Raw genomic sequence first — 24498 nt, forward strand, 5'->3', positions numbered from 1 at the left:
ATACTTCTTGATGTTCCAATTTTAGCTAATAATCGAATATTCTTAAGGAGTTAATCAAATCTTTCTTTTTCTCTTTGGAAGGGTTTTGCTTCGTTCAGCGGGAGAGGCTGAGTGAAGAGAGAGACCTTAATATTGCACATGCCCAAAATAGACTGAGAGATTTATTTACTATTCATTTATTCATTTATTGAATTTTTTTTTCTGGCAGTTCAAGGAGGGTTGCTTTGTTAATGACCACAGAGAGGATCAAAAGGAGATTCTTGGCTAGGCCCGGATAAAAATATGAGAACAGTTTTTTTCTTCCAAACCTCTCAGCATTAGTATTGTCAGTGTGTTTCCAGATTCTGTAGTAGAAATTGAAATGAGAATAATCTCTCTAGTAAGTGAAGTCCTTGCTGGAATTATAGTCCTCGCTGAAATTATAACTTTAGAAGTTCATCAAAGTGATAGGAAGATCATTAGATTCTCACTATTACTATTGTAAGAAAGAACTGTCTCCTTATGCACATTAACAGTATTATTTTGACTGACCTCTGTCCTTTGACTACATTTAAAATGTTGAACAGTAGCCACTAAGTCATTTTTATCCAATTAGTTCCTTTTCATTACACATAACAGAGTTCTGAGAATTAAGAGGATGTAAAAGTTAACTTGTGTTTTGAAGTCTACTTGAACCACATTTCCTCTACTTGCTCACTAATACGTCAAATTCGTCTCCGATTTCAATTTCTATGTACTTTTTGCTTCTGAACTGTTTTTCTGATTCCACATGGGTGAACTATGCATGAGTCCTTCCATGTCCATCAACTGCTGCTCATGCAGCTACATTCTTTGTCAAGACTCCTTACACCTGAGACAGAGCCAGTCCTCTCTGTGCTACCTTGATATGTATTTTCCACCTCAGCAGTTTTCACTCTTCTTTAAAGCCACCACCCTCCCCCGCACACCTCCAGCGCTGATGGTTCCTGAAAGCGGTGGCAGTGCCTTGTTAGTTCTCTCAGTATTTGGTATTACTGCTAGTACATGAAGTTACCATGTTTTTCGGTAAAGGATGAATAGATGGATACCATATTGAATTACAAACGTTGCTTACCACAGTCTGAACTTTAACAAGGAGTTCCTTGTTAAGTTCTTAGCTACAAAATTCAGATTGTGCATCACTGGGATGCAATTAAACTCAACTTTCATTTTTTTAATCATTTATTTACTTTTCTACACCATAGACTGGCACAGATAACACTCTGTACTAGTCCAGGGAGCTGGATTCTCCAGAAACGTTCAAATGTTCATATAGATCATAGTTTCACAGTTTTCTCAGCTCATGGTTTCAAGGCAGCAACAGTTTCACAATTCACTTAGCATAGGATCTGTCCGAAGACAAAAGAAAGATTCTCCATGTTCGAAAGCCTGCTGGAACCAAGAAACACGAGGTATGTTCCTCAGTTCTGCACAACTCTAGACACCCTCCAGCCCCTGCCCCTACAGAGACTGTATTAATCAGCTTGGTCTGCCGTAACAATACACAAAAATAGACTGGGGGCTTAAACAACAGAAATTTAGTTTCTCACAGTTCTGGAGTCTGAAAGTCCAAGATCGAGGTGCTGGCAGGGTCAGTGTCTAGTGAGGGTTCTCTCCTAGGATCACAGACAGCTGCCTTCCTCCTAGGTGTCCTCACATGGCAGAGAGAGAAAGAAAGCTCTAGGATCTCTTCCTCTTCTTAGAAGGGCACTAGCCCTTCGAATCAGGGCCGAACTCTCATGATCTCATTTAACCTCAGTTGTCTCTTAAAGGCCTTATGTCCAAATACAGTCACATGGGTGGTCTTTGATTTGGGGGCTGAGGTTTGGGGCTTCAACATATAAATGGAGGAGGGAGCACGATTTTTCCTACATTTCTTTTTCTGATATTGCTTGCCTTAATTGGTCACATCTAGAACACAAGGTACTTTAACAGGTCACACATTAAAGTTTAACAGAATACATACACATTTTGAGTTCAGGATCTGGGCATTCCCTTCATATGTGATTTCACCAAGCCCAATAGAAGATGAATACTTGCATATAATATGACTCAGTCTGGTAATTTGGAAAGAAATGAAGGAACTGTCACAAATGGAGCTCAAAACTTCTTGCATTTGAAAGTGCCAAAACAAGAAGAATTTGGCAAAGAACGCCATGAGAAAGACTTCCTTTATAATCTCTAACATTAGAACTCAAAGCACGTTTCGATTAGATTCTATGATGTCTGGCATGTTACCTGACTAACAGCTAGTTGAAGTGTTCTGGGCTGTTGATTCTGTCAAAGTTTTTTGGGAATTCAAGTGGCATCTAAATAAACATAGCAGTAAAGTTTGAAATATAGTAGAGAGTTACAAGGGAAATTCAAGTAGTAGTTTTCTCTATGTCTAGTTTGTTCCATGTGTTCCTTTTAAATAACGAATGCAAGTCTTCATGTTATTATACCAATATTATCTTTGTGAGCTAGGCAACTGCTACTGCTGTCCTTTTAGTTTTGTCATTAGGTAGGCAAATATTTCATTTGTGCAAGGTAAGCTTTATACTTTAGTGCCACAGTCTACCTATTGCTTCGAAAAAAAAATCAATATGTATTCTAAATTACACATATAATTGTTTTGTGATTTGGTGCCTAATTTCTCTCCATGAAAAGCATGAAAAAAAATTAAAATGTTTAAACTGTTTCCTTTAATTCCTTTCATGCACTTCTGCGGGGGGAATTAACCTCCACACTCTGAAATGATTGTATATGTAATATTAAAAATGGAACATCTCATTTCCTTTTTATTTCTGTTGTGGGGACTGTAAACACCAGAGGTATCTAACGAAGAGCTTACTTTCACAACATCACAAAATGAAAAAGGCACGTTGGAAATACAACTAGAAGCTTGCCTTTCAGATCAGTCCTCAGACCTACTGCAAAACATTGATTTTTTTCTCCCCATTTTACTTGTTGCCTTTCTCTTACTTCAAACTTCTAGTGAATTTAACATGACAAGGTGTCAACAAAGCAGCTGCCAAGAGGACAGCACCTAGCTACAACCTGAGCCTTTTTATTAGGGTCCTTGTATTTTCTAGTTTTAATACGAGGGGTAAACATTATTGCATCTAAAGTCACTAAGTTTTGTCTACCATGTAAGTCCGCAATAAGTGGTCTAATCACCACTAACATTGCAGACCCTCCATTTTGTTTTTAGATCCCTTCTCCTGCGGACTCACAGAACATTCATTCTTTGGGGGGTAATGGGGTAAAAGTTTCTTTGCTTCAACATGTTCAGTTCTTGCTTATCAGATTCAGCCACTCTTTCAAATGAAATCTGATTTATTCCTTCCACTTTTTAAGTAATGATTATTTAAAGTTTAAAAATATTTCTTTTTGAGTATTGTTGTCTTTAGCTGTCCAATGTACAATTATAAGCACAAGGACAATCTTGCCAACGATTTTTTTGATAGTAATGCAGTTTTTAATACGTAGTTTGAATGCTATATGTAAGTAACAAAATGAAACAGAGTAATTTCCTCCCCTTTTGGTTGGTTGTGCTCCTATATTAGGCAGAATTCTCAACTATAGTCTATTGCAGATTGAACTAGCCATGAATATTCATTTAATAAATGTGCTTTAATAATTACAAAATCAAGTACTTCTAATGCATTTATATGGCATGAATGTTAAATCTTAAATCATATTTTTACTAATGGATATTTTACAAACATAAACCAAACAGCAAAAGTCACATTTGGAAAACAAAGAAAACATTCCTGCTTGACTTGCAATCTTTGTTTCACATATAAGACCAGTTTCCCTTCCATGACAGGGCCTGAAGCATTTCAGATTTCCACATGATTTAGACAGAAACTCAGGCTTTAAAGGATCCATCTTGCAGTCCTCTGACAAAGTAATTGGCTGGAAAAATTATAATAAAATTTTCATAAAGTTCATATTCATGAAGTGACAAAACCTGCTTTTAGGAAATTATGGTATTAATAATTTACACTCATATCAATAGCATTTCCAAAATAACTCAAGCTCTCTACCTTGAAAATCATAAATCTACTTTGATTTTTCTCCCACACGCAGTTAAATACGCAAAGACACTCTGAGATCTAGATACAGATTATTCATTTAAGAGGATAGCTCCTTGTTTAATTAGAGATTTATCATTTTAACTAGCTGTACTACTGCTCTGAATTAGTTTTCCAGGGTTTGCAGAATTAAAGATGGTAAAAATTGATGAACCTTAGCTGTATTTCCCCCCGAAGGGTACAAACTTTTATTACATTTCAGATGCAAAACACAATTAGCCTCTAACCTAACCATGTTAATCTCCTTGAGTTAAGCTTATGTGTTCTTGCTTGTCTAGAAACTTTTAATGAAAGATCTATGTCTTTTACAGCCAATTTTAATAACCTCTTTATTTGCATCTCTGCCCTTGTTTAGAGGAGGAGTTAATATGATAAGCTCTGGGATTACAGAACACTCTTAAAATTGAGGATAAATAAAACTCTGCGACGTTCAACTGGAACAGCACTCAGCAGGAGATGGACATCAACAACAAACGTTGACAGTTTCCCAAAGTTTCCATGTAATTAACTAAGATAGATACATTCGTGTCATCCATTATATTCCTTTCGGTAAACTCCAGACTCCTGGCCATTAAGCAGGGCCGTTTTGACAAAATTGAATTTGAAAAATTGATTTACTTTATGGATAAATAGTCCCTTAAAGGTGTGTGTATACACACACACACACACACACACATATACATGTGTGTATATATATATATTTTTTTCTCAGCAACAAAGCAGTTGCAACTTATCCAAACATTTTCCATAGCACATTCTCAAATGCTCACCTTCTCCTAAACTATATTTTCTGTTGAGCTAAGGTTTGGTTGGGTTAATATACCCTGTCTCAAAATGGGAAATAAAGAGTCACTTGGGATTTCCTCACACTGGACTGGAATCTATGACATAGCTACTTCCTTACCTCCAATGAAACGTCTGATAACCATTGTGGGCACTCCAGTTTTACCTTGTAGGGAGGATTTATGTTAGATAAAAAAAGAATAAAAAAAAAAAGAAAGAAAGAAAATCAACATCCTCCATTCCCACACTGAACTACAAAGGTAAAAATTACTTTCTGTGGTTATAATTATCTAGAATATAGGAACACAGCAAACTGATCCTCTCACTGTACGGATGGTCTAGCAAAATGTCATCTGTTCCATTACCAGCAGTGTGCAATTATTTCCTCAAAATGTAATGGAGAAATTTTGTCCTAAAATCACATGTAAAAAATTGATTTATTTTGGATGTTTAATGGGAATTTTTTCCCCATAAATACCACACATAGAATTTTGAAACACAGAACATCATAATATCTTCTGAAAAACAGCATCATTTGTTTTCAGTCACTGAACAGTAAGTTGCCCACAGATAGAGGTTGTGCCCAATTCGATATCCTACACTTAGCATGGTATCTAACACATGAAGACAATCTATAACGATCTTATTGAATGAAGACTAAGTATATGATTGAATGAGCAGACTTTTACTCACCAATATATGCCTGGAACAAGAAGGAAGAATAACTTAAAAGCATAATTTTCATAAAGGTTCACACAGAAATTTCAAGCTCATCCAAGTAACTTGTCGTAAGTTGTTTCTATTATTGGTGTAAATTTTCTTGCCTCATGGAGATTCTTAATGTTCTACAGTCAATAAAATCACATTCTATGAAGAAGAGCTGTACAACTCTGCCACTGAATTGTGAACAATGCCTGTCCTCTTGTGTTCCTTTCTCAGATTATTTTGCAATTTCTTACAATGGACTCCTTGGCTGCATTCTCTTCCAAGCTCAATCCCTAACCCCAGCTATTTCCCACATTGCTATACTGGAGATAATTTTCCATAACATGGTTTCAGCCCTGCCATTCCCTGATGACAGTTTTCGAATAGCTAGCATGCCAGTGCTTCAGAAATAAAATCCAAGCTACACAGGACATATTCAACATCTTTCCTCAGTGGGTCCCAAATTTATCTTCTTGAACTATAACTCTAAACAAAATATACTTACTGCCTGCATATAAGGGTATTCTCAAGAATTATGAATTTACTTTTCTCTCAACCTTAATTTATTTTGTTTCTTCTGTCCACAAAATGTTCCCCAGTTTCCAATCCTCTGTAATTATCAACTCCAGCTCCAAAATCACTCATTCTTTGAAGACTTCCAGAATCCTCCAGGCAGAATTAATCTCTCCCTATACTGTGATACCATAATATTCACTATGTATGTCTGTGATAGCACTGACCACTTTCCATATTAGTATTTATTAGGTGCTATAACTGGTCCTACATGCGTTTATGTCTTTCTCTTCTGAGAGGAAAACGACTCTCCTCATTCATCTTTAAAAGCCTAACTTCTAGAATAGCATGAAGATGCAGAATGAGTTCAATAAATATAAATAGAGCATGAAACAAAGTGGTGACACAGGACTTTGGGGACACACACATTTTGCCTAGCGACTACACTGATGAACTCCCAACAGACATGTGCAGCTTCCTATAGTCTTTCACTCCCCGTGTCAGAAAAGGGGAGTTCTGCTCCTGTCTCAGTAGCCTCTTGCTGGCAGTTAGCTTCCTGAGATAAAGGAAATGTAAGCTCACTGCCCCTCCAGCACCTGGGGCAGGAGCTAACATCATCTGAGCTGACTGTGGCGGTCTCTGCCTGTCAAACCTCAAATGGGTAGGTTATCCCGAGATTAGCGCGCACTGAAGAGGAAGCCGGGACTGCCCCCAGGGTCTTAATAACTATTTTAAAACAGGGTGGCCACTTTTCAGAAAACTTTACCTCCATCTCCATTCCTCTTTCTCTATTCAGTAGGACACACACAAGTACATAAGCTGAGTGAAACTATTAATGTGAGTCTGGGACTCACATAATTTAACTGACTTGTCCTAGGTTATAACCGGTCAGTGATAGAGCCTGAATCTGAACCCAAGTCTCACACATTCTAAAGCTACTTTATTTCCAGCACACTATGAAACTAGGGTGTGGTTTCTATTATAAGTGTAACTATGTAGACTTGAAAATGTAGATTTTAGCAGCTCATAAAACTATACGACCCGCCAGTGCAGTAACCAGCTACAAAGCCAAGATTTCAGTATTGATTACACTGGCTCCATGCTCCTCCTAAGACTTGTAACCACAGAACCTCCCTCCAAGATGTCTTCTGCCATGTGTTAGGTTTAATGTAGTTTTTGACAGTGACCATCTTGTAAAATAATGCCCAGTGATGAGATGGCTTTACAGATTCAGTGTCAGCTTAAAGAACAATTCATTTATAAATTTTCCTACATTGGAGCAAAAAGAAATATCTAAATGTCTAACATCAAGCCAAAAGTAAAAAAAGAAAAAAGAAAAAGAAAAAGAGGAAATTCATCTTTTTGTTTATTTGTTTTACTTAAATTTGTGCTATCCAGGAGGACAAGGCTTTAAGTTGGATGCAGAGAAGTGATGGGTAATTAAGTCTGTGTCATTTGTTTTGAAGAAAGAAGAGGCCTTTTTCACAAACTGTATTGCCTTGCCAGTCTCTCAGAAAGAACATTTGCACTTTGCTTCTTTTCTCTTCAGTTATTAAAAATAAGCCCTCCAAATACAGAAACCAGATGCACGTTCCTAAAGAAAAGATACCCTGTAATCCTCTCTCCAGGCATGTGGAGGAGCGGGGGCTCCTTCACCTCTGCTGGCTCTGTCAGTGCCCCAGTAACCGAAGCAAGACAAACTCTGACTGAACAAGCAATATGTTGATAGTGTCTGTGCAAAAGCTCCTGCGGTTCGGCCAGCTGGGATCAAACCAGAGCACAGTGGTCCTGAGCACCGCAGTTTTCATTACGTTGGCCCCATTCTTTCATCAGCGGTGTCCAAATACAGTCATTCTTGTCAATTTATGATGGATTTTGTTTAAATTTCTGCCCAGAGTGCGCTTTTAATGGGATCTATGCTTCTAAAGAATACACTTTACAAAAAAAGCAAGATAGACACTGCACCCTTTAATCATCTGGGATGAGCAGCATCATTATTATTTTTAATTACTGTCACTGACCCTAATACCTGATTTTTAAATTGTTCCTACAGCACTGCTAAGCACTTTTATTTTTTTCATCCTGCATTATTGCTACACTAATCTTACAAGATAGGGGTCTGTTTTCTTATTTTCTTTCAACAAATCAGTGAACTAAGAAACGGAAAGAGCACATCATTCAGTCTAGGGCCATGGCATTTACTAGTTGTGTTTCAGACTATAAATTCAGGTTATAAATTATTATCAACTTCAGGTCTGGTTTATAATAATAATAATATATATTATATATATATAATAAAACAATAACAATAATAATTATTATTAGATTGCATATAGAATTGTAGATCAAACACTAAATATCAAACAACCTGAGGAAAACAAATTCCAAGCGTCCCAGATAACCCCATTTTGGTGTCTATAGGCATGGATATAGACATGTATGTTTTCCATATACATACACAGTGAAAGCAAGCATACAAAGAAGTGTGATCACACACAACTACAAACCACTTTTTCATTTTTTTTATGGGACATCTTCATACTTACATTTTGTGCACTTGTCCTATTACTTTCTAAGGATAAATGGTAAGGTACATAAATTCTGGATCAAAGAGGGGGCAAAGTTGTAAGGACTGTAATAAGCCAGTCGACCGAGTTTAATCACCCAGTTCCATCTTAAAATTTATATTTTCTTGGAATTTCTTCCTCTCCTGCACCCATCATTTAGTGAATGGCCACAAATGGGGTGACTTGGAATTGTTTCATGAGAACACGGCAGCTACCTAACCATTTCTTTTCCACGAATTTTGACATGAAACCCTGGCATTCCACGTCACCTACCCAAACTTCTACAATCTATGAATCTGCAGAGACAGCTTTGGGAACTGAGCACCTTCTCCAAGTTCTTATTCAAAACTGTTCCAAAATGTAGAAGGAAAACCTTGAATTGTAGTAATGGCATTTAGGAGGAATTTGGCTATCATTCAGGTTTGCTTGAATTAAAAAAACAAAACAAAACAAAACAATGCATGAAGCAAACACTGAGTAAACAGTTAAATTAAATAAGGGGTGTTCATCTTTATATTAATATTTATATAAATGAAAAATATGAGTAATCATTCTCATTTTGTTCCTAGCAATACTGAGTGTTTTACCTACATTCCTGCATTTAAAGTTTACAGCACCCTCCATGAAGTGCTAGTCTTAATTGTCATATTGTCCATAAGCGAAGTTAAGCTTAAAGGTTAAATTACTTCTCAGAGGACATCAGGTTAAAGTGTGATAGAACCAGGGTACAAACCAAGGCAGCTTGACACCAGAGTCAATACGTTTTACCAACATGCAATAAAAATTTTTTTTAAATTCTCCTTCATTTAAAAAATAATCAAAATATATATATATTTTTTTTTCAAAATATATTTTAATGTAAGTATTAGGATATAGAGAAACTATTCTTAATATATGGCTAATGCTTAAAGGCATTTGCTATTTGCCAGAAGCTTTAATAATACTTTGTGAATTACTTTTAAAGCATTATTTATACCAATTTCACAAAGAAGAAGACTTGGGCACAGGGAGGTTAAGTAGCTTTTCTCAAGGTCTCAAGCTTTGCCCAGCCAGTAAGTGGTAGAGTTGGGATCCAAATCCTGGCAGCCTGACCTAGATCCATGGGATTAACTACTAAATGAAACTACTAAACTGCTTCTCATTAACATTCATTTCAACTTAAATATTATCCACCAGCAAAATAATTGCATAAAATAGTGTCTAAATATACAGAATTAGTCCAATACCCATAAATGCTTGCAACTGAGGCCAAATCTTAACTTTCAGAGTAACAAGAGAAAGAATAAATAACGATTGACTGTTACGGGCTGAATCCTCTCACTTCAAAATTCCTATGTTGAATTCCTAACCCCCAACATGACCCTATTTGGAGATAGCACCTTTAAAGTGGTGATTAAGGTTAAATGAAGTTCTAAGGGTGGGGCCCTAGTCCAATAGGACTAATGGCCTTCTAAAAAGAGAGAAGGAAGCCTCAGGGACATGCATGCACAAAAGAAAGGCCACGAGAGGACAGAGTGAGATGGTGTCTGTCTGCAGGCTGAGGAGAGGAGAGACCAACCCTGATGGCACCTCAATCTTAGGACTTCCAGCCTCCAGAACTATGAGACAATGAATTTCTGTATTTTAAATACACAGCCCTAGCTGACTACACAGTCACCAAAATCTAGCATAAATTTGGTATCTAAAGAACAGGTGTGGGAGAATAGGTCTGAAAATGAATTTTAAAACTAGATAGAATGCTGGGAAACATTTCCAGAGCAGGAGAGGGTGCATTTTAGGCCCTCACAGCGCCCATTCAAATTTTTGCCATAAATTCCCAGAATGATCACACATGCATTCATTTACCTTACATTTATTTCATGCTAGATGTACTGCACCTGGTTAAAGCAGTTAAGAACTACCTTTCTAGTTGTAGCAACATTTGGTGACAAAATAGCAAGTTCTGAAAACATGGGAAAGATCAATTTGATTTGTAAACCAAATTATATACCTTTTAATTTTAAGATCCCAACTTAACTCATGAATCTTTCATGCTTGGTAACATCCTGTACACTAGAGATTTAAATTTTGTTGTGGTGTAACAGTATCTGTATATGTTCAATTTCCATTACTCTTAATGAGTGTTCTGCTCAAACTAGTTCGTAAAAAGTTCACAGTGTGAAATGCATTTTGATTTTATGTAAAGATGAGATTCATCCTGTCATAGCTCAAGCTCCAAACAGAAGATAAATGCATATTTTAACACCATAACCATTTCTTGCTACAGGAAAAAACTGACTAGATGTCTACTCCAATTTTAAGGAGTACAACTTATTCAATTTATAAAACTTTGAAGATAAGGTACTATAATTTACAGACAATTTACTTGCTCCAAATCCTGCTTGAACTGTAGTTTTACACTGAGTGATCTTCCTAATCTATGCTCTAGTTTGTCAATTTTGTTGTCCACGCTAACAAGAAACATAGTCAGTGATGCATAATAATATCACGTTTGTGGATCTGAATAGGTGTGGCGTTCTGGAAGAGAAAAACTCAAACTGTTTTTAAAATATATCATTTGAAATAAAGTGTTTAACAGATTTATCCTACTAAAGACATGAGAATAAATGGCTAATGGCAATTTTTAAATTTGGTTGAATGGATGGTGTTTAATGCCTATTTTTAATGGAATATTGTATTCATTATGAAATATTTAATGGACACTTTCCTACAGGAATGTACTAAAGTTCCTTCATATTTTATGGATAGGCTTTGGCATTAAGCTGTGAAATGCTTATGGACAAGATTTTCTTGAGCACCACACTGCATAGGAAAACTAGCACTACCACTGGATCACGTCTTTTTAGTAACCTCACAAAATATCACTAGCAGTTCATCTACTGTTGTTTAGTACCCTGCAACATGTGGATGGATACAAGGATCAGTAAGAGAATGAAAAAAAGAGCACTTCATGGATTTCAGTATGGGTAATTTGATTTCAATGCTTTAAAAGTGTTGCACACAACTTCTTGAAGTAAATATGACTTTTTATAGTCAAAAGCTGTTTTAATAGAAGGGAGTCCTTGTGTAAGCAGATTGAAAATATTTTGCCTGAATTACTAACTATTGTTAGTTATTGTTAGCAGTTATATAATTATTTTATTAAATGACTCTTGTCTCCAAACACCAGCTTGGAATTACATTTGAGGAATTTATTAAATATAAGCATATAGTGATATCTAAATACTTAATCAAATTTAACAAAACATATGGCTATTGTCAATATTATATAGACTTAATAGGAAGAAAATCTAAAGATATATTAAACTAGTAATATATTAGTTAACCTACACTTAGAAAAATGATTGGTTTCCTTAGATGAAGATAAATCATGTTTACAATTTATATCTTGGCTAACAGAGGAATCTTCAGATTTTAATTAATAATTGAATAATTAAGTTAAAATAATTTCCCCTCATTATGTATCTTTTGAGTCAATTTAAGTGTCTGAACTATTTGTTTGTTATAAGAAGAAACTTTGATTAAATAGTTTAGATCATAGTGTGTAGACAGGTCATAAGTCTATGTCTGTGAGGTGCCAAATGACTGTCCTCTTCTATCCATCTCCCCCATACACACACACAATCTTTCTTTCTTTTTTTCTTTCTCTCTTTAGTCAATATTCCTTCCAAGTATTTCCCACTGAAATAACACTCTGTAGTGCAAAGGGAATGGTGTCCTATGAAAATAAATTAATGTTGTATTTGTAATTGAGTTCTATTATGTGAACAAAAACTGCCCTAGAAAGGACATCTGAATCCTCCACTGATCCTGCACACTAGAATACCTGTGGTATGCTAATGATCTAGGCCTTTTAGAATCACATGATAATAGCAGTTTTGACAATGTAATTCTCTTTCTTTATGGCATTTCAAATCTCAGAAGATGATTTCAAATATTTGCCTTTAATTTTGGTTCTATTAAAACAGATTGTACTAATTTTTAACATGGCCACATATGACTTTTGTTAGTGATGTGATGATTCATTTATATGATCATCTATAACCCAGGATAATTTTAAGATTATTTTAATTCCTTGAAAAATAAAATTTTATTTAGCTTTTAAATTTAATTTTGGAAAGTTCATCCTCAGATTACTGATTTTTTTAATAGTGTACAAAGAAAAGTAGATTGGTTGCATTAATTAAATTGGCTTCAAGCTTTCTAGAGGTCTCCAATAACTTCTTTTTAATTATAGCTTAATGCTTCTTTCTTGCACTTGCAAAATTGAAATTTCTCTCCTAATGGCTATGTTTCTTGTACTTGTTCTCTCTTTTCCCAAAAGAGACATAGGATTCTCATTTGAAGTTGTGTCAACATTAGATATCAGTGGTGACTTGATTAAGAAAGTTTTCATGTTTAATATTGTAACTTCCTATGCTTCAATATTATTGCTTCATGGAGCAGAGTTTGGATATGATAAAAAAAATAGCTGTATTTGTGGAGTCATAAAAATGTATGCATTCTAAAACCAACATCTAAATATTTGGATAAAATAATAAAATGTGTTATTTTATATTAAATTCTATGGCAGTACAACATAAAAGCCTAGACTAATGCTATGTATATGAACACTGACAGTGGTAACCCAAAGCCCTACGATAAAATGGGCAATACATAACTCATCATATAAACCTATCCAACTACATGTTAATTGCTTAACTTTGTTACTTTCTATGTATTAAGAATATTAAACAATCTTAAAAATTAAGGTCTCTCAAAAAGCAAGTTATATTTGTTAATAACAAAGAGAGTCGATGTAAAAGTTTATGGCATATCCACTTTGTGAAATGCCTCCTTTCATTTCATGTCAACTTGTCCACCTACGCAATCTCTAAGAACTACAACCTCAAAACCCAACCAGTCACTGTTTTACATTCCACCTATGTCGTCTTACAAGAATAAGTAGAACATTGTTTTTTGTTAACAACTAGACAGCAGAACCTAGGACTTTTCTAGTTCATTGAATAAGAGATGAACAGTACTCTCTTCTGGTGCTACAACTTTTCTTCCAAAATTTCTATGAAAGATAAATACACGTCATTGTATACATATTCCAGCCCAATAACATACTAGTTTTCATGGCAATACTACTGGAAACAACTAATCCAAATTAATTCAGTACACATAAACTTTTCTTTCAATAATTGTATTTTAGATGTCAATAATCTAAGACTGTAAATCAATATCGTCCAGGCCAAAAAAACCCAAAAACCTGCAATAGCTGTTCTTTTGGCAAACTTCTCAGCATCCCTGTGAGAGTTTGTCTGTGTACACCTGCTGCCTGTGATGACTCCTGATAAAGTATTCTTCCTCAACTCAAGACAAAACCTTAGTGCCACTCTTGATTCTCCTCTCTCTCTTACCCCACTTCGGTACAATGTCCCATTGGGCTCCTATTCCTTTTGAATCTACCATTGAAACATCTTTCAAAACGTCTTTTGCTATTTTCACAATTATTTCCTCAGTTAGAAACCCTAATCTTCTCTCTACAGCCAGTGTTTTAATGGTCTCCTTGACATCAGTGTCTTTACTCTCCAATTTACACTCCCAAGTTTCCTCTGGGCTGCAAGCTTTCTGAAACAAATTTAAGCACCATGCTTTCTCTCTTACTTACAGAACTTTTGATGGTTTTCACGGATTTTAGAATAAAGTCCAAACTCCTCAACCTGTCTTATACTCTTGTCCGTTCCTTCCAAGAACATTTGGAGCAAACCCCTTCATATGAATATATTCTGCTTTCACTAACCTCAGTTACTTAACATTGAAAGAGACTTTCCTCCTTCCATATACAACAAGTTTCTATTTCTTTCCTAAAATCCAGCACTAATGTAACTCCCTTATGTAAGACACCCAACATAACAGTCTATTATATCTTCTGCAATCACACTGTATTTGGGTTTTTTTTTTTTGTACATCTCTCAGATATACCTTTAACATATTGAATTCTAAGTAGAATAAATTGTCTCTATCTCCAAATATTTGAACACTTTAAGGACCAGAGCTCTCTTAACCATCACTGAATTTCCAACACCTAGAATGGTGACTGAAACACAGAAGATTAAGTAAGAAATGGTTTCTTACACCAGGATACAGCTCTTAATATATTCATGCTAATAGTGTTTAAAAATGATACAATATGCAATTCACAAGTAAGATTATCTGCACACAGAGTTACATCAATCACTTGGGAGAACAATTTCACAAACAAAATGCTAGAGAAATAAAACCAGTTATGTTTCATATAATTCTTCCCTCAGAATAAAAACTGAGAAAAAATAATGGGTTTGATCTAGCTTCCGCAGGCCCTGGATTTGGGCTTTCTGGGTCAAACAAAGGCTGAGAATCTTTATTTGGTGTTTTCCACTTCAGAGGTCTTTACCCATCTTGTTCTCAAATGCATAGATCTGAGCTCAATACTGCTAATTAATAGCAACATTTCCTAATATTGTTAATAAATAGCAATACAGCTGTTGTTAATAGCATGCACTATTTTATTTTACAAAATAAGAAATGACATGAAAAAGCACAATGGAACATCATGGACTATCTGCAGATTTTATACAACACTGAACCACAAAAGAGACAAACTAATATAAAAGAATGACAAGTAGTATTTAATAATGGAATACAGAAGTTTAAAAATTTGAGATTGAAATATGGAAGATTAAACACAAGAAGAAGCATATTAAGACAATATCATATTTCTCCAATACTAAGATGTGCTTTTTAACATTTAATCACCCCTGAAATTAGAATTGAATTTAGAATTAATAGGTCATTTTTTCTCTTTCATAGGGATATAAAAATAATGTCTTAAAATAGAGAACATCTTAGATATAACAAATACGGTACGAGTTCCAAAAATGATGAAAGTGAAAATAATAGATTGAATGGGTCTGATAAATTTATGAATGGCTATGTTTATACCCCTAAAGTTTATTTGCTGGTCAGTTGATTGTGACTCAAGATACAGTTTATCAAAAAACTAAAACTAGAACTATCATATGACCCAACAATTCCACTCCTGGGTATATACTCCCCTCCAAAAAAACAAAAACACTAATTCAAAAAGATACATGCACCTCAATGTTCACAGCAGCATTATTTACATTTTTTTATTTTTTTCTTTCCTACGCAATTATGTGGAGATCTTTCTTGCAGCTAAGATATAGAAGCAACCTAAGTGTCAACTAGAAAGATGAATGGATAAAGATGTGGTATATATACACAATGGACTACTACTCAGTCATAAAAAAGAATGAAACAATATCATTTGCAGCAACATGGATGGACTTGGAAGGCATTACCCATGACCAAGAAAGACAAATATTGTATGATATCACTTACATGTTGAATCTAAAAAAATACAACAAACTAGTGTATATAACAAAAAAGAAAGAGACTCACAGATATAGAGAACTATCGAGTGGTTACCAGTGGAGAGAGACTGGGGGAGGGGCAATAAAGGCGTGGGAGAGTGGGAGGCACAAAGTATTGGGTGTAAAATAGGCTCAAGGATGTGCTGTACAATACAGGGAATACAGCCTAAAAAAAAGATACAGTTTACCATATAAAAATTGCTATAAAATAACTGTTAGACTTCCAGGATGCCTCAGATAAATTTATATAATTTAATTATAGTATTATTAACATTATCCTTTACCATCTTTTTTTTATGTGTAAATGTATACATATATTCTTGGGAACGAAAAAAAGTCAATCTCCGTCCACTGCTGTGCCAGGTTCTAGAAGACATTCTCTGTCATTCTTCCCACTAGGTCTTGACGGTGAAAAGAAATGTCTCCTGTGCTCCCACCCCTATGGCATTGCAAGGCCACCAGCTTTTCAACATAAGGAAAGTCTAAAGTTCTCTTTTGTTATTTGAGAATGGTATGGTGAACTCCCATAATACCTATTCAAAATTGTGAATAGGAATAGATTTTATTTATTTTTACTTCACTCTATATTTTCAAATAAGCCTTTGCTACAGCAAGGTATTTACAAAAGACAGATTATCATTCTCACACTGTACAACTCAAAAAATAATGCATTCTCCATTTTTGGCCTTACAATAATATATATTATTCTGAATTGATGGTTTTATCATTTGAAACAAGTCTCTTTTTTTCCTTCCTAATGTTTCTCATTTACACATGTGGGAATTCTTTCAGTCAGACATATAGAGTACACATTTCACTCGACGTTTTTGAATTCAACTTTAAGTACATAAATGTGGACAATCTTGAGCTTAAAATATTATAGCTTTAATTAATTTTATCCCCAACAGATATGACACTGAACCATGTAATAAAATGAGTCGGCATTTTTTTCTCTGTAAATTAAACAACTTTAGATATTTTTGAAACATTACAATAGTTCAAGCTACCAAATAGATGCAATGAAGCCTAGCATATATTTTATTTTTACAAATTAGAAACCTATCATATTATAATTGAAGTTGAAAAATTATCTAGGTAGCAAAGAAGTGGTACAGCTTTGCTGAATTCGTCAAAGAAGTTTGCTTTCTCTCTGTTATGCTGAAAAGCACGCTATCTACACTATTGTATGGGAAAGTCAGTCTGATGAGGGAGACTACTTTCTCTATATTCCAAGTTACAAAAAGCTTCAAGTAACTGTCTCTAAATATTACACAATGTGATGGTTAAGTGTGTACTGAAATTAAAACAATTAATATGCCAACAATGGCTTCTCTCTCTGTTTCAAAATAAGAAAGACCCTGAGATTTTAGACACATTAAAAAAAAAAAATCATTTCAGCAGTGTCAAGCTGTGAAGCATCTACAGCTCATCTGCATATCCTAATTTTTGTCCAAATTTTTATGGTGCTGACCATCTGGATGAATGAATGCTACAGATGACTGCCCAGGTCCTTTCAACAGAAGCTAAAGTTATGCCTGCTGCTATGGAAAAATATATTTTGGTTGATCCTTAGGAAGTCCATTTGTCAACACACTGGAAAGTGGAAATGTGCCTGGGTATGTTCTATACAGAATTCCTCTTCTATGTATTAATTCATGTTTCTGTAAACTGTATGAACAAGACTGTCAGTTCCTCATTACTGAAAAAGGGGTTAAAAAACTAAGAGTAGAGTCAGAATATAGTACTTGGGTTTAAGCCAGGATTTAACACTTTTCCTGTGTGTGTGTGTGTGTATATGAAAACTCAAACTCTCTGAACTCCAGGGTGTTCATCTTTTAATGGGGATTATTACAGTTAATAAATTGTAATAAAAATTAAATCAAACAACATAAGTAAAACAAGGCAAAAGCTGTTTGTTAAGAAAGACTAATAAAATTGGTATAATGAAATTTGTAAGACTAATCAAGAAAACAGAGAAGGTCAATCCTAGATCAGAAAACTCCTAGAAAAAAACATAGGGAAAAAGCTCCTTGACATTAGTCTTGGCAATTATTTTTTTTTTGATATAACACCAACGGCAAAAGCAAAAATCAACATGACTGCAGCAAAAGGTCAACAAAATGAAGTGGCAACCTACAGAACGGGAGGAAATACTTGCAAACCATAATCAGATAATGAGTTAACATCAAAAAATATATATGTATATATAACTCATGTAACTCAATAGCAAAAAAGTAAATAAAAGGCAGAGGACCTGCATAGACATTTTTTTCCAAGAAGACATCCAGATGACCAACAGGTACATGGAAAGATGCTCAACATCACTAATCATCAGGCAAATGCAAATCCAAATCACAATGAGATCTCACCTCACATCTGTTAAAATTGCTATCATCACAAAGACAAAAGAGAACAAGTGTTGGCAAGGTTGTGGAGAAAAGGAAGCCCTTGTGCACTGTTAGCGGGAATGTATATTGGTACAGACCCTATGGAAAACAATATGGAGCTGCCTTGAGAATTAAAAATAAAACTACCATATGATCCAGCAATCCTACATCTGGGTATATACATGAAGGAAATTAAATTACTACCTCAAAGAGAAATCTCCCATGTTTACTGCAACATTATTTATAACACCCAGGACACGGAAACAACTTAAGTATCCATTGATGGATGAATAAATTAATAAAATGTAGTATTTACACATACATACACACACAATGGAATATTATTCAGCCATAAAACAAAAAAATTCTGCCATCTGTGACAACATGAATGGACCCTGAGGGCATTATGCTAAGTGAAATAAGTTAAAGACAATACTGTATGATCTCTCTTAAATGTGGAACCCCAAAAGAGTCAAATTCATAGAAACAGTGTAGAATGTACTTGCCAGGGTCTGGGGAGTGGAGGAAATTCAGAGATGTCGTCCAGGGGTACAAAATTCCAGTTAGAAGATTAGTATGTTCTGAGGGTCTAATACTCAGCATGGCAACTATAGCTAACAACACTTTACAGCTGACCTTGAACAACTCAGGGGTTAGGGGAGCCAACTGTCCACACAATGGAAAATCTAAGTAGTAACTTTACAGTAGGCCTTCCACATCTGAGGTCTGGTATCTACCAGTCAACTAACTGAAGATCCTGTAGTACTATTATTGAAAAAAATCTACATGTAAGTAAGTGGACCTGCACAGTTCAAACCTGTGTTGTTCAAGGGTCAACTGTATCGCATTCTTGAAAATTACTAAGGAAATAGGTCTTAAATGTTATCACACACACACAAAAATAAACAAACCACAAGAAAACAAACAAAAAAAACACCTGTACTTATGTAAAATGATGTATAATGTTAACAAACATTGTAGTAATCATTTTGCAATATATATGTGTATCAAATCATCACATTGTACACTTTGAACTTACACAATATCTTGTTACTTACATCTCAATAAAACTGAGAGAAAAATAGAAAAGGCAAAATAAATATCCACTGAAAGGTAAAACATAAATACATAAAACAATAGCCATACTTAAAATCATAAACAACTGTTGGAACTACTTTACGCAAATAGCTCTAAAATTTAGATTAATTAGACAACATTCAAGATAAAATAAGCTACCAAAAAGAAAACCTAACTAGCCATATAACCGTCAAATGATATAAAGATGATAAAAAAACTCAAATAGACTTCTGAAAAACTGCAGAACTTTACTGGTAATCAGGAAAATACAAATAAAAAAGTTATTACTCCACAGATAGTAATAGCTTATCATTCTAAGTAATAATAAGAACTTGAGGTAATGGAAACATTGATAATGGTAAAAGTTAAGTTTGTGCAGCCAATTTGGAGAGGAAATTCCATTAACACTTGTTAATTTCACTTGTAGATATCTACCCTAAAGGAAATCTTGTAGAAGAGTACGCGGGGACACGGGATGGAATGACTTGACACGGTATTGTAAATGAGAGGAAAATGGTACAACCCTAATAGTCTTTCAGTCAGAGAACAGACAACCTGTGGTTTATTCATTCAGTATAATATTATACAGCAATCAAGCCACATCTTCATATTAACATGGGGAAATCTCAAAAACAGCATCTTGACTAAAAAAGCAAGTTGAGAAAATATGCACACTTCCTCACACTCTCTCTCTACATTTTAAATATAAAACACACCCACACAGACTGTATTATATATGATTCACACCAACTTCTAGCTAGTTATTTTTGTACATATCTTTATCTATAGGACATAAAGCAAAGAAGACAAATATTAACATTTGTTAATTCTTGAGTTATGTGTCTGACGTATTATGGCCACTATTTTGTTTGTTTAAATGGCTATATAATTTAAAAGAAAATCAGTCTGTATAAGAAAAATATAAGCCATATGAATCATTCACTCATAAACACTTAAAATGAACTAGGAGAAATTAAGTCATAAGATGAAACCCTCCCCTTGTATCCTATTGTAATCTCTAAATTGAATTTCTTCCTAGAAGGAACCAGGGCTTTTTGGACAGATCGCTTATTCCCAGGTCTTAGTCAAAAAATGTATCAGATGATCCATCCATGTCACTTCGTACAAGACAGCAAGGTAACTACAGCAGAGTTCTGGGGCTGTGTGATACAAAGGCAGAACCATGGCCCTTCTAACTATAGACAGGAGCTAGAATGAGTGACTTGGTCAACCACAGCTATCGGTACACATTTTCTGATTCTGTGTTATCTTGTTTATTAAAGCTTCTGAAAATGGATGATTTTATCTCTTACTCCATCCTCCTCCACCCAAATCCATGAATAATGTTCCAAGGAGGTAAGGTGTTAACAAGCCTATGTGACTTACACTAAACTGTCTTTCAATCTAGATCATGTTAGTAATTTTGAACTCCATTTACTTTAGTGTTCTGTTTCATTTTTCAATTGGTTAAAAACATATTAATTGGGCCCGTACTTGTACTCAATATTCTTTGGCTAAGGCTCCATGAATAAAATATCATTCTCAAGAAAAGCAGCTGACTTTTCACCCATAACCCATCACATCAACATTAACGACAGAGCAGAGGTATCCTGCAGTTCAGAAGAGCAACTTCACATCACAGCCTAAATTCTATCCAAATTACTGTGATTACCACCATGGTAGCCTCTTTATTACACCACTGAAATCTTACATTTGAGAAATGATTTCTACATTTTAAAATTTATTAGGTTTGGAAGTAACAACAACAAAAAAGACATATGCAGAGAAAGCAATACGCCACTGGATCGTTTAGTATCAAAATAAGCTCATTCAAGCATGTTTGGCCTAAACCCCCACCTGCCTACATAGTCAGAGACTATCTTTAAATTTTACTGAAGATTAAAGTCTAAACTGATTGGCCAGACTCAAAAGAGTGAGTCAAAAAGTTAAATAAATGAATAAACAAACAAACAGTTCCCAAGTTCTGCCTTTGAAAATCTAGTTTCTCTGTCTGAGGATCAGCCCCTCAGCTTCATGAGTGAAAAACTGCCCCCTTCAGGACACAATCCATACCAGTGTACCCCATAAGCACTGACTGAACCAGTGGCTTCAGCATGATGAGATTAACTAACGTAGTGGCAGTGACTACCCATTATCACCGTGAAGATCCAATCTATTCTAAGCCAGTAAATTTAGAAATTAGACCCACCTTTATTCTCATTCCAGTGACAATGTCTGTTTACCCAAGCCCTGTGATACTAGGAAAGAGCAAAGGTCAAATACCGCCCCCCCACACACACCCTTTTGTGTTCCAGAAAAAAACTTATGCAAAGAAACATCCTACACTATATGGCTTAGAAAAGGCTCATGGATACTCCCTTGTCTATATACAGCAAGGCCAGACAGACCTCAAATTCTCATTCTTTGCTTCATTCATGATTAGATAAACTGTTTTGTCTTCACTGAACAACAGAATTCTCGCTAACCAAACTTTCCCCCAGACTGCTGGACTCTGGGCTACCCTCAATCTTAGCCATCATAAAATTCCAGAGAAGAGGCTGATCCCAGGGTAAAACATTCTCTGATCTGCCCTCCTATCACACCATCTTCCTTTATTCCACTTGACCCAACCCTGCTTTTCTTTCTAGCTTTGTTGTCTCTTCCCTAGTAAAGAAAATCCCTTTTCTGCCTAACTTTTGAGCTGCTTGTAAATCTCATGGTTGGAGTATACAGCAGAAGTCCCCATCCCTCTACTGCAACAGTGCCTTTCACTCTTCTTGCAATAGTCCTTTTGAATAAACTCTCTCCTTGCCTAAGTCCTGATTTGCCTTTTTTTTTTTTTTTTTAATTTGACACTAGTGATAATACCCTGTGAAAGGAACTGCTGGTCCACCCCCCACCAATACTCAGCTTCCTCCTTTTCTACACTAAAAGAACTTTGAGTTCTTAACTTTGAAATATAATCCACATGTTCTAGGATCTCTAGCAACTAAATGTAGGCATTTAACGAAGTCTGGCCAATGGGGGTAAAGGAGAACTGGTATTCAACTTTCAGAAACTTCCAGGAACTATGAATAAAAGCAAGTGTGTGCTTTTCTCACACCCTTTTCTCCTTTCTGTTAATGGAACACAAATATGATGTCTGCAATGAGAGCAGCCACACTGGACAATGAGATGTCAGCCATGTGTTGAGGGAGACGGAATAGCACAGAATAAGCCACTGTTCTGGGGAGAGGGAATTTTACTGCTTGCAGCTAGGTCTAAGGTTAACTGAGTCTCATCACTTAAACTCTCCTTTTCTTCACAGAAGAATCACCACTAAAAAGTTAGAAAATATATTCAAACCCTGCCACCTCAGGGTAAATCTCCCTTATTGAATAGTTATTTTTAGAGCTCTGTTCTTTCCCAAATCAAGCACAAAGAATTGGAAGTGAAATTACTAGAAACGAACAATGGACAGTCCCTAGAAATTAGAATAAATCATCTATTGATTTAAGTTTCTTTCTACAGACTTTCTGTATTACAGTGTAGTAAATAATTACAAATAATCAGAACACAGTGGATATGTGGAACAACTAATGACTGCCCTGCTGAAAAGATGCATATTCCTGGTACATTAGCTTGGAACTAACAATGTGTTGATTCAAAAGAGTGTGATTCTGGCATCCCCGTCCATTAGACAGCCTGTTTTTTCATCCTTGATCAACTTAGAGTACTAAATTATTACTCCTAATTTAACCCAAAGAGTTATCTAAGTCTTTGCAAAAATCAGATACAGCAGAGATGCCCAAGACAATCCACTGCTATGCAAACATGAAAACCAGAAAGTGTCCGTAGCACTGCAACATCTCAGTGAGTTCACTTTATTACAAAGTCACAAAATGACTGAAAGTAATCGGAGTATCACTGATTTCTTTCAGTCTTTTACCTTTGAGCTAAAAATCTCATTAAAATTCAAGCATGGTTCCTTAGAAAGCATGTGAACACAAAAATACACACACACATATAAAAAACATAACCTTGAAAACTATCGACCTATATTTTTGCCTTTGGATATGTATTCATAAGTTCCACTGATATCAGTTGAAAGAACATGTAGTTATTTAAACTGTGAAAATTCACCAATTGTCACTATAAATTAAAATGAAAAGAATACAAATACTTAACTATATAATATTTTATTATCAAATACACTCATGTTTTTATATAATATTAATTCTAATTTTATTACCCTTTCAAGCTACAACTCTTTTTTTGAATATACCATTAGTTCAAATTGTTAATAATGTTACGGCAGTGCATAAAAATTGGAATAAGTTAATGATACTAATTATATAGATCATGAACATATGAGTATACTTAATAGATATATGTCAAAGGTTACATTTAACATATATATATTCCAAAATTAAATTAGTGTTATATATAATGTTCACGTCTATAACTAAAATAATACAAATTTAAGTTAAAAATGACAATAATTTCAGCATTCCTAATACTCATTAGTTAATTTAAGAATATACCTCTTAAGTGATTTTTGAGTGATAGTTGCCTGATAATCAGATTTTCCTTTTTTTTTTTCCACTTTCTAAGCAACTCTACAACATCACATCAATGCTAATTTACATATATCTCACCTAATTGGTACATCAGTGGGAAAAGAAATATACCAATTAAGTCATTGTCCCAGTTATCAAAAATCCATAGGAAAATATTATGCTAGTTGGTAAAAATTTTTTTCTTGCATTTTAAAAATGAAAAGCAGTATCAGATTTAGGAATAAATCAGTCCTACTCATAAATCTTTATACAAGAGCAAAAAAAAATTAACTACAGAAAAGTCCATATTTTTTCTTAAGAATTTTACAGTTAAAGTAATGCCAGTCATTATAATAAATATGTGTTTCCATGTATTTCATATTTAGTATTCAGTCAACACAAATATAGGT

General features: G+C 34.8%; 1 protein-coding gene and 1 long non-coding RNA gene across 6 annotated transcripts in view; both read right to left on the bottom strand.

Moving 5' to 3' along the window:
- NEGR1 (neuronal growth regulator 1) overlaps positions 1-24498 on the bottom strand; it is a 779356-nt gene that overhangs the window by 573626 nt on the left and 181232 nt on the right. The gene's annotated exons all lie outside the window — the stretch shown is intronic.
- Positions 4603-22760, bottom strand: LOC116668080. The gene is made up of 3 exons (XR_004325160.1): positions 22750-22760; positions 21888-21890; positions 4603-7391 (listed from the first exon to the last, which is right to left on the bottom strand). It is a non-coding gene; the product is annotated as an uncharacterized LOC116668080 (long non-coding RNA).

The sequence above is a fragment of the Camelus ferus genome, chromosome 13, assembly GCF_009834535.1.
Source record: "Camelus ferus isolate YT-003-E chromosome 13, BCGSAC_Cfer_1.0, whole genome shotgun sequence".
Taxonomy (NCBI): Eukaryota; Metazoa; Chordata; class Mammalia; order Artiodactyla; family Camelidae; genus Camelus; species Camelus ferus.